The sequence below is a fragment of the Pinus tabuliformis genome, chromosome Q, assembly GCF_031772625.1.
Source record: "Pinus tabuliformis cultivar Carrire ecotype Pingquan chromosome Q, CPIR1, whole genome shotgun sequence".
NCBI lineage: Eukaryota > Viridiplantae > Streptophyta > Pinopsida > Pinales > Pinaceae > Pinus > Pinus tabuliformis.
In genome coordinates, this window is record NC_142296.1 from 1357783852 (window position 1) to 1357791506 (window position 7655).

A 7655-nucleotide genomic window follows, 5' to 3' on the forward strand; every position below is an offset into this window, starting at 1 on the left:
TAAGAACCTTCAAATTTATTTTTCCTTATTTATAAAAATTATATTCACCTTTTTAAAATGACATTTATTTTCCATTTATTTATTATATCCCAAGTTTAATATGAGAGATTTATGTGATATTAATAGAATAATAATTTTTTAACTTTCATTATCTTTTCTTCTTCTATATGTTAAGTTGGTAAAATTGTTTTAAATGGAGTTGTTTTTCGTGTTATTTTTGGACTTTCTGGTGTAGGAATCTAGAGGAAAAAATTGAGGTGAAATCTTGATTTGTGTTATTTAAATTGGTTTTTTCACTGTATATATGGAGTCAACACCTTGAAAAACCCCTAGGGCACTTCAATTGTGCAGGGGTTACCCATCAAACTTGTGATTTCAATAAATTCCTGCTCAGTTTTAGAGAAATTAGACCAGAAAAACCCACCAGAAAAGCTTTCAAAAATTCTCACTAAAGACAACTCGGTTTTAAATAAAATGGATATTGAAAAAAACACACATACATATCACTTTATATATATTCTTTTTTCTTGTTGGAGTAATTGTCATACTCATCTAATTGGAAATCAATTCAGTGAACTAACCACTAACCTCACATTCAAGGTAAGGGTTGGGATTTGGAAGTTAACTAACCCTGAGGGTTTTGGTGTAATAGAAAACCTCAATATCGTTCAATTCCCCAAGTGAGTTGAAGAGGAGTGTTGGAGTAATTGTTACACTCACTTTATTGAGAATCAATTATTTGAATGAGACTAACCTTTCCCACTCAAAATAAGGGTGGAAAACCTCAATATCAATTTTTTTTATTTTTTATTTTTTATGAGTAACATCTATATATATATATATATATATATATATATATATATAAAAAGAGGAATTACACACTTTCCAATGAATTATAATATGTATTATTTACATATCGAGTAATAAATAAATTACAGATCTCCTTGGATTGAAAATTAATAAATAATTATAGACAAAATTATAATTTTTTACTTTCAATTACTTCATTTTTATATATATAAAAGTGTTATAAAATTATGTTATTTAAAATGTAAATGAAATAATTTATTTATGCTAGACATTAAAAATTTCTTAATATTATTAATATTTATTGTTTATATTTAAACATATTTATTATTTATATTTTTTAATATAAATTTTATTTTATTTTTTAAAGAAATATGTTGGCCAAAAAATCATCTCATGTGATTTCTACCAAAAGATTTTGTTTAATTATCATATTATAAAGTATTAAATAAACCATAATCAAAATTTAAATCCTTTGAATCAACCCAATAAAAAAATAATTAATTTATTTTAAAAATATTCCATATTTAAAATATAGTAAATCTCTCTTAAAATTATAAAAATAATGAAATCTCAAATTCATCTGGAATATGTTAACTCAATAAATTTAAAATACATATTATGAAATGAATGTGCGTCTTTAACTAAAATATTAAATGAAATATGTTTAGAGAATATTTTGAGTACTCCATGGATAAGTATCTTTAAATAAAATTATTATTATTATTATTATTATTATTTAAATAAAAAGATTTTGTATTATAGTAATATTATTAATAATACATCTTTTAAAGTATTAGAGCTCAATAAAAATAGGTTATGAATATGGATTTAAAAGAAATGAAGCATATGATGGAGGTGGATATGAGAGGTCTCTACGCACAATGGAGAAACCAGAGAGCCTCTATTCAGTTACGTTGTAGAAAAATATACAAAAACATGACTAATAGGACAACACTACCTTGATATACATGACTAATAGGACAACACTACCTTGAAAGATATCAAGACATATAACAACGCTTCCTTGAAATGCCAACAACACCAACCAAACATTCAGGGGGTCCTCTCAGATCATCTGGCAGAGGGAGCATCGAGGAGGTTGGCTAGCTAGAAGAGGATGGAAACTTGGAGTGTCGTTGGAGAGAGCCACTAACATGGCCACCGTGATCGTTGAATTGGCTGCTGAAACCGCCACCTTTGCCATAGGAGGGACCTAAACTGATAAAACAGGTTTTGACTCGTCATGGCAAGGGGCTATGGGGCCGGTCATGGGGAGTGTTTTTGTGCATTAGAGAAAGTGAGGAGTCGTCCACTGTATCAGTTGAGGGCGATTCTGAAACCTGAAGCTCCATTCCCACCACCACCACGTTCCATACCACCACCACCACGCTCCAACCTTGAGACATGGTGGAAAGCGAACCTCATGCCGTCAAAAGCCCACCCTCATCTATGTGCAACTATGGTCATGAAAGCCCAGGAGAAATCCATCATCAATAAAGGTTCTGCATCCTCCCTTTTTCCATCCATCAGGCTTGAAGGCAAGGCTAAATAAATGTGAGGTAATGACTGCAACCAAGCATTTTCGACATTACCAAGCACTAGGTCTTACAGAGTGGAGTGCCCATTAAAAACTAGACTCTATATGCTTTTTCAACATGTTTGCAATCGCTAATTCTGGGGAATTTCTTAGCACAACAACCCATATTTGCTTGTGGGTTTCTTACTACATTAATAAACATACCCATTTGGTTTTTTTCACAGAGCAGCTTTCCCTTTAGGCGTTTTGGACTGATTTGGTGGTAACAAATATGAGGAAGCTGGGATTTAAGGTATGTTGTGTCCATATTTTGTGTATTAGGTGTGTTATGTATCTTTTGTTCCTCGACTTTGAATTGTTGAGGCCCAGTTTCAGAGAGGCGAATAATATTGATGGGGTGTATTTGTTGAGAGAGAAGGGGTTTTTGCAACTTGGGTATAACAAGGATCTACTTCATGAATGAGATAAAAAAATGGCCATGTGAAGCCTCACAAGGACTTGATCCAAATAATGGAAAGTCCTCTATAGATGAACTAGACAGGAATCCTTAAGTCGATTACAGATTCCTCGAATATTCGGGAATCCGACGGACATGGGTGCGGTCAAAAAATTGACTGCACTCATGTCTGTCGGATTCCCGAATATTCGGGGAATCTGCAATCGACTTAAGATCAGGGGAACTAGACGAGGAAATTGACCCAAATTGAGAAGTTGGCAGTGGAGGCATGGAGTCTAGGATAGAAGGCATGGAAGGACGTTGAAGCCTTTGTAGAGGATAGGGTTGGAACTAGGTTTCGTTGGATTGAGTCATGCCCTCATTCAATCTCCTTGAGCCATTCAGAACTGATGAAATCAAGAAAGACAATTCTTCTCCTTTGTAGAATGAGATTGGGTTCTTCCATAACGTTGGTGGGAAGACCTAGGCATGCCCACATCAAGTATGATCCCAAGATATCTAGTTTGAAGGAAGGGGATTCCTCTTTGTTTGTTTCTTAGTTCATGATTGAATTACAGGGGTTGAAGGCCGTGGATGGGAAGGACCCACTTAGGATTTTGCATTTCAATCTGAGGCTGAAGGGAAATTGACATGGAAAGAATGTTATATAGTAGAATACCTATTATAGGAAGCAGTGGGGATCTGTGCAAAGGTCCGAGGGTGAAAAATCAAGGGCCAAGGATGAAACAAATATGCATGCAAGCGAAAGTCTCATTTTTATAAAACAAATTACGAGTTTTGGATTTTAAAATGATGTATAGAATTGAATGTTGACAGGGCTAGCTAGGCGCATTCATATTTCTAAAGAAAGTTGTTAGAGTCATGAGATGCATGTTGTAATCTCCAGTGTGTCTTCCTGAAGCCTATTGGGGATTAATACCATGAAACTAAGGTCAATATTATAACATTATAGGTTAATGGCCTCCAATACTACTGAATTTAAATATGGATATAAAATAGAGTTCAAATTTCTCTCTCTCTCTCTCTCTCTCACACACACACACATATATATATGCACACAGACGACCTTTTTTTCTACATAATATAAAGTATTGTCTTTTAATAAGGTCATTATTGTGAAATTTCTAATGGTGTTTTTCTTGTTACGCTTAAAAATAAATAAGACAATACATAATACTTGGACACAAAGACCATAATTTCATGGCACACTCCTTACCATCTCATTATCAAATAATCAGAGGTATGCGTCCATAAGCAACCCTCTATTACTGAAACCACAGATCTTACAAACATCCTGACCAGAAAAACATTGCCTCTTTATGTGGGAATTCAAGATGGAGTAGAATAATGGGCCATTGCTTTGCTCCTTTTCTAATTTGCCCTCACTTTGAATCCAACAATCCAATATTTGATGAAACTCATCATCAAATCCAATGAAATTGCGGATTGTGACTGTATAGATGGATTCAGTGGTCTCAAAAAGCCTCACTGCACCCAGATTATGCAATCAATGAATCTAATACGTGCAATTTTAATACTTATCAAACAAAATGAATTTTTGCCAATTTTCTTACCAGATTTCCATAAAAAATCATTGATTTGACCTCTTGTTGTTTCAGAAAATATAAAAGGGGGGAAATGTTGGCACATTATCCCACACTTCATTTAAAATGATGAATATAGGGTTCCCACTAACTCATGAAGTCTTGCATAAACCATGTCAGGAATTTTCCCCGGATGGAAAAGAGAGAAAATTTTGTCTTGTTATCCTCCTTCATTCAAAATGATTAGTATAAGGGTCTCAGTAGGCTATGCAGTAACAAACCATGCATGGTCTCTAATAGCCTTGACTAGTGCATCATTTTTAGTAGTGCACCTCCTCAACACATGCCTTTCCTCCTATGATTTATTAAGGTATTCATTATAACACTCTACTCCCCTCTTTTTCTACAATATTGAAACTTGATAATGGTATAAACATTTTTTCATGCTATTTTGATGTCATGTAATTCTTTTTTATTTGTAGAAATTGACCTAACAGAGATATATTTGTATGAATAAAGTGTCAATAAAAGTTCAAACATTTAGTTGCTAAAAATACCTTTACTTGAAGGGTTATACTCTATTATATTTGTATGAATAAATTGTCAATAAAGGTTCAAACATTCACTTGCTAAAAGAGACCTTTATTTGAATGGTAGAGTATAACTTGAAGTGTCATAGTAACTTCATATGGGAATATGAACATGACTATATTAATATTTCAAAAATTTATGAGTAAAATAAATATTTTATGCTTAGATTCTAAATTTCTTTTATTTTACATCTCTACAACACAATTTATGTTCATTGTTGTTACATTCATCTTAACTCACAGAAACTGCTCATTGTCATATAGTATCTTCATTTGGAAATTCATCACTAGAAAAAAGGGCCATGCAGCTCTAAAGGAAAAAAAAAACTACATTTTGGTTTGGGTACTTTGTTCCACTAGAATATTGGTTGAAAAGTAACTAAGAGAAATCAACACTCCCACTTTGTATTATTTAAAAATAAAGATAATATCATTAATTACCAAAAAATTAAAAGACTGTTTCTAGAATTATCTCTACCCATTCCTTCTTCTATGTTGCTATTTCATTCACTGTTGAAGGCTAGATGGAGCAAGTTGGTAAAACCTTACGACTTGTATAGTTATGTCTTCCATTTGATTTATTGAATATGAGGAGGTAAAAACACAATCAACCAACTACAATAAAGGAGCTTAATATCATCATTAAGCGGGGAAACAAAGAGCTTAATAACATCATTAAGTGAGAAAACTAACTTCCTATATAGAATCATTAAGAGAAGAAACTAACTTCCCATATAGGTTAGAGATGGTTTCGGCAAATCCCTAGGCTAGTTAGTGTTGAGAAATCTATAGGGAAATGATTAGAGTGATTTCTCTTTTCTCGGTAACTGTTTGTGATGTATTTTTACCTTTTATTACTTATTATCTTTTTTACTTATTATTATGTTCATATATCACAAACAACTACCCAAAACAAGAAGAACAAGAACACATAATATAGGTTGTAAGCGAGGGCCAAAACCTCTCTACTTGAGAGGAAAACTCGCAAATCTCTTCTCTTCCTTATAAATTCTTCAATTAACGAATTCCAAGACTTTTAGACCAAGACAAATACCCTCCAAGATCAAGTCCAATCATTCTGGATGATGTACTTTCCTTGTCCAAGTCAAAACTAGTCAAATCTCTTCCAGTAGCACAACTTTGACCCCCAGTTGCAAAATTTCATCCTTCACTACAAAACTAAAATTTTCGGACCTCCTGCAGTTGCTACTACCACACGTGTGATATTATTTTATCCTCACCCTAAATTAGCTGCAGAAACCCTAGCCTTCCTTCACATGTGTGAGAGAGAAATAGCCCAAAGACAAGTCTCATTTGTCCTCTTACTTCTTTGTTGCCTTCTGTTGGAAATAATACTGAGAGGGGGGGTGAATTAGTATTATCAAATTCTTTTCAATATATCTTCCAGATTTATACTTTAATTTATTCTTCAGATATTGATCATTAATTTGTATGTCAGTACCATATAATAATGAGCAAGAACAAGAAAAACAGATAGTCACACCAAAGAACACCAGACATAAGGTGGAAACCCAATGTGGATGAAAACCACCTGCTGCAATATGTCTCTATCTTCTTTCAATTAGAAACTTCTTTTACAATGATTTTGTACTGGTGCAGTCCTTTACCAGTACGCAGGCTACAACCTATTGAGAGCTACAACCTTCTCTCGTTTTCCAGTCTCTCCTGGAAGGGAGCTACAATCCCCTTAGCTCTTGTACTAGCTGAACTACTAGTACGTAGGTGCTGACCTACTTCTTTTCTTCCAAGGACCACTTTTCATAAATTTTCAAACTGGATCCATGAACATCAAATAATCATCAAGTACATGTGAATCAACCAATCTCCTTTTACAATCACCAAATGAATCAACCAATAATTTCTCAGAATGCAGTAACCAGAAAAGCAATACCAGTAATCTAAACCCAGAACTCTGCAGCAATAGATAAAAGGCAGCCAACAAATATTTTAAGAAAATTCCGCAACTTCACCAATAGAAACCTGCGAATATCCGTAGTTCTTTTGTGTCTGGAATGCGTAGCTCCGCACCCGCACTGTCTACCCGACAGCGTACCTCCACACCTACGCCTTCTGCTGCTCTGCGTACCTCCACACCTGCGACTTTTGCTGTGCTGTGGACCCCCGTACCTGCGCCTTCTACTGCTCTGCGTACCTCCGCACCTGTGCCTTCTGCTGCATTGCGGACCCCCGCACCTGCGCCTTTTGCTGCGCTGTGGACCCCCGCACTTGCGCTGTGGATCGCCTGCGGACCTCCGAGTAGAGCCAAATTAACAGTCCTCCAATGTGCCACAGACAGTCAGATCCACAGATCTGATCATGTGCCAGAGAGATCACGACCTATCAATAGATTCGCCTTACAATTTATAGATTTCACCTTGATTTAGATCTAGCTTTTCAAACTGATCACCCAAAATTTCAGATCTTAAGATATTCAAATTTCACAAGTGACTAGCCAAATGATCTCCTTTCCTTTTTATAGGCAAGCCCTTACTCAAACCATGGATCAAAACCATAAAAAACCAATACAAGGGACCCAAAATCGGGGTTCAATAATTTAGATGCTATACCACGGACCAAAACCATATGATCATATACATCAGACTAAATACCATGGACCACCATAGGATTTCCCACGTGCGTGCACTTTTCTTTGCATGAAAGTGCGTGTACTGGGGTCCGCACCTTCTGTTCGAATA